Source organism: the organism of the source record quoted next, unplaced genomic scaffold (assembly GCF_019419815.1).
Source record: "Pyrus x bretschneideri cultivar Hongxiangsu unplaced genomic scaffold, Pyrus_bretschneideri_v1 Contig36, whole genome shotgun sequence".
Taxonomy (NCBI): Eukaryota; Viridiplantae; Streptophyta; class Magnoliopsida; order Rosales; family Rosaceae; genus Pyrus; species Pyrus x bretschneideri.
In genome coordinates this window covers 3,446,363-3,450,954 of record NW_025999679.1, presented here as the reverse complement: position 1 = coordinate 3,450,954, position 4,592 = coordinate 3,446,363, and the positions used below count along the sequence as shown (strand labels likewise).

Below are 4,592 nucleotides of genomic sequence, written 5' to 3'. Positions count from 1 at the left end.
CCTTTTTCTTGTGTAATTCTTTGTCTTCCAAGCCTCAACTTTAATTTCTCCAGAGTTTAGCACATGTCTAACACCATTTAAACACCAAAAACGTCCAACCCAAATGCTATCCACGCATGCTATCCAACCAAGTCCAAAACTGCTCCAAATTGCTCCATTTAACTATATATTGTCATCTTTACCAACCAGACCTACAATAATATGAAAATAACATATATTACCAAAATAAATGGAAATTAACGAAATAAATGCAAAGAAATAAGATAACAAAGTTGCATAAATATGCTTTTATCATTACAATCTATGTTTACAATTTTCCTCTGATTTAGTCTTTAAATTTGAAGTAGATGCGTAAGTTGTTGATCCAAGGATTGCGATGACTTGATCTTGGACGGACAATTGAACGATTGTTTCAAGTTTTGAGCTTGAAACAATGCGTGGATAGTCTTCACTTCTAGGTTTGCGTATGATTTGTGACAAAGGTGATGTTCATGTGGGATTTTGTTGATTCAAGGGTTTTGGTGACTGGATCTTGAATCGAAGATTTGGCAGAAGTTCTTCTCAATGTGAGAATTTCAGCCTTTGAATGTAAAAAATTGACGACCTTTATGCTTGTCTGAGGACCTTGTATTTATAGACTTCTCAAAGCTTGCCCTTATATGGATTTGGCTTTGATTTGTGTCTTGATTCGTCCATGGGAGAATTTAGGCATGTTTTCTATCTTAATTTCAGCCACTTTCCCTTGCTTGGCCAAAATCTATAATGCTTGTTGCCTATTTTGTGAGCAATCTTTAATTCTTGCTTGTATTGTGATGATGTTTTAGCTTTCTTTCTGGTTTTGGGAGCAATTTGGGCCCTTTGCCGATTTTAAGGAGATTTTTTCCATTTTGCCAACTTTTGGGAAGGTTTTGTACTTCCTTTGCTTGATTGGTGCCACATGTCTTTGATGACTTGTCTATTTGTGATGAGTCATATGCCAAGTGGAGCTTTGTGATGCATCATTTGTATGCAACGAAGTTTACATGTCTACACTTGCATATCTATATTAGCAATCGTACAATTTATTCGTATCATCTAGAAGTTTAATAAACATGTATAACACAATAAGGTGCCACTTGCATGTAAATCAAGGTGCACATCACCTGGGATAACTCGCTAACTACGATAGGCCCATTAGGCTTTACTAGGTCTCTAGTATTGCTACTTTTAGTACTGAAGAACGCTTCAGAAGATCTTGACCAAAGTCAATCCTAGTGATCCAATCAAGAAGATCCGTCCATCGGATTTCCGATCTATAAGTTCCTAAAGTTCTTAAATACTACGTATAAGAACATACTAAAGTTTGGTGACAATCCAATGGTCGGATCATCATTCACTACAATGGTCAAGTGGTATTCCTTAATGAAACTAGGTTCAAATTACATAATTTCACTAATCGAGTGTCAAATATGGAACAGCGGTATCAAATGTAGCCTAAAATGATCAAATGATTCCTCGGGCCACGCGCCACCAAAATGATTCCTAAGTCCAAAATTCTCAAATTACACCAAAATGAAGATCATTAAGAAATAAGTAATTTTTATACCTGGGCCGAGGTCCAATTCGACGGGGAGTGGCTTGAAAACGCAATGAACCACCAAAATCCCTAGAAATGGGTGTTCTTAATTCGTCTTCCCCGATGCTCCGCCGCTCCCAAACTTGTCTGGGCCTTGTTCCTGGGTTCAAGGAGAGTCGATTATGGGTGGTGGTTAGTGGTGCTGCCTGCAGGATCGGCGAATCTTCGTCGAGAACCTCCCAAGCACTCCGGTGCTATTCTTTGTGAAGCTGAGGCAAAAAACCCTTAGGTTTGGGTGGAGATGGAAGATGGGAGGTCGCTAAGTAAGTTGCAGGTGGTGGATGGTGACGTTTCGATGGAAAAACCGATGGAAATCATGTCAGAACAGTCGCGAAAACGGGTTGGGAAAACAGGTCGTGCTGGTCAAGGGGATCCTCTCTGCCTTCTCTCCTTTTCCTTCCCCCTGATTGGTCACTCTCCCTCCTTTTCTCTCCCGCATCTCTCATTTTCTCCCTCTCTCCCGCTGCCATCTGGCATCTTCTAATTTTTATTTATTTTTTTAAACAACTAAAATGTCTCTAATTTCTTGGTTTCAACTCCGATTCGCGAATAGTTTTCGCCTACGCGCTCCTAGGATAGAGCTCTATCCATTTATACTTAGTGTGACCTTGTAAGCTCTACGGATTTTTAACGATTATTGAATAAAATTCAAACTTCGTAATTAGTTTAATTAAACTCTAAATTTAATAAAATTAATATAAATTCCCAAAAATAATATAAAATCTCGTTAATACAAATACGTAGTTTAAAATAGTGAAATTTAGGAACGAGGTTTCACACACTGCTTGATATGTTGTCGCTTGTTTTGTTATTTTCATTGCAGATTTGTAAATGGAAGTCAACAGGAAACCGTTTGGAAAAATGCATTACCTAGCTGCATTTGTTCCTTTTTGAATGTTTTTAATGGTTTGAAATTGAAAATTCAGGATGAACATCGAAAAATTATAAAGGGAACACCATTTTGGGGTCTTTTCAAAGCTTATGATGCGCTAAGTTATGTGTAGTAAGACTTATGTAGATATAATTAGAATAATTAATTATTTCAATGCTGAGACAACCGAATTCAAATTTGGTGATAGGTGTGAAATTTTCACAGGGTCCGATTTTGAGGAGTTGCTTAGATTGCCCTTGGTGGGGATATCAATCTTAATGAACAGTGTTCAAAAAGTGAGGAAGGTTTCACTAAAAGAAATTTTAAAGTAGTTGAAAAAGGTACTAGGCAAAATATTGAATATGCCATGATTAATGTAGTAAAAAGGAAAAACACAACAATCGCGAGGATTTGTATGCCTAATGCGTTTGCTTCTTTATTATTTTGTAATAGTTGTAGTATCATCTCTTGGAACATAACTTCGCAGTGTCAAGATGTTCGAACAATGGAAGACTACAATTGGGCAAAAGCAACATCGAATTGTTTGAAAAAACACTAGTCAAGAATTGCGGGAAACCATCACATGTATCCAGATGTGTTGTTCTGTTGCCGGTATGTATCCTATGTTGTGTGTTGGGTTTACAAATCATTCTATATGCTTTTTAGTTCACTTACAAAATATTTTGTGTCAATAGTTTTGGTTGTGAGAGAAAATTTCGTTGATTAAACTTGTAAGAGGGAGACATATTTAGCACTCAAATTTGTGAAGTGGGACCTGCAAGTACTGCATGAGGCTACGTCGCATATCGAAATTGCGAGTTTATAGGTACTTTAAATTGAATTCAACAATATTTTTACATATTGGTGATTCTGATATTTTGTTTTGATGATGAGTATCAGTTTGGCTAATCAGATTAACAATGCATCAAAGTCACACACGACTAGAAGTTTGAGGTGTGAATCTCACAATAAGGAATCCCCTATAAATAGTGATCAAGATTTCCAGGTATGTTGATTTTTATTTTGTTGTAATAATTTTATCTTGTATTTTGAGTCTTTGACAATTAATTGTTTAATATAATACCATAAGAAATATATCAACAACCAGGATTTAAAAGATGCCCAAGACCCCTGGCATTGGATATTTTCAGAGCAAATTTCGTAGTGATGAACCTCAAAATGCAAGGGAGGCCCATATGTCCTTAGAGAAAAACATGAAGTTGTAAATTATGATTACTAGGGTTGCATCTGGAAAGGTAAAAGTAGTGATTTTGTGGTGGTATGCTTTCTGAAATTTGATATATATGGCTATAGGATGTAACTAACAAGAGTGTCTGCGTGGTGCTGCGGGTTTTCAAACTGTACAAAACATGTAGAAAGTTTTAAATGTATATATGATATGCCATACTATTTACATACATGTGGAAAATGTACTTACAACACTATCTACAATAAGGAACAATGAGTAGGATTGGACTTCCTTAATCTGATGGGCTTGTTTTCATTTTGCTTAGCATCGTTGACTGAAATTATGAGAGAAATAGAAAAAGAATTTCAGAAATTGTTTATGAAGGAAACAAATTCAGTCCATATTATATATAATAGATGATCTATTACCTATAAGGAAGAAAACTTGGTAAAACCATTTTACCACATCAGGAAACGTTTGTTTATGAATTGTAATTCATTGCAACAAATTTATTTCCATCACCAATGCAGCAAGATGCTGTTACGACATTCCTTCAATATAATAGTTGCATTGCTCTAGTTATATTAAATGAGGGATATCGAATGAGACAATCTGTAAGGGAAGGAGAAAGGTCGATCCAATCATCCCTAACGTAGGGTGAGATGCAAACGTTACAATGGTAACATGGCTGATATCTGCAGATCCTAATTACCCTTTGTGGCCATCGTCATCTTGCCCACGACAATTGGATGGCTTGTAAGTATTTTGGGTTCTTTAGATATAGACGCTTGAAACTCCTATTTTTCAAATAAAAACCATCTAAATTTAAACATTCAAATAAAACCCAAATTTCAAATACCCTACCATGTAGACAAATATATGACCAACTATTACAATACAATTACAACTTATGCCAT

General features: G+C 36.0%; 1 long non-coding RNA gene across 1 annotated transcript; it reads right to left on the bottom strand.

Moving 5' to 3' along the window:
• Nucleotides 1–3,857: 3,857 nt before the first annotated feature.
• LOC125480839 lies at nt 3,858–4,203 on the bottom strand. The gene is made up of 2 exons (XR_007261106.1): nt 4,104–4,203; nt 3,858–4,009 (listed from the first exon to the last, which is right to left on the bottom strand). It is a non-coding gene; the product is annotated as an uncharacterized LOC125480839 (long non-coding RNA).
• Between the last annotated feature and the right edge of the window lie 389 nt (nt 4,204–4,592).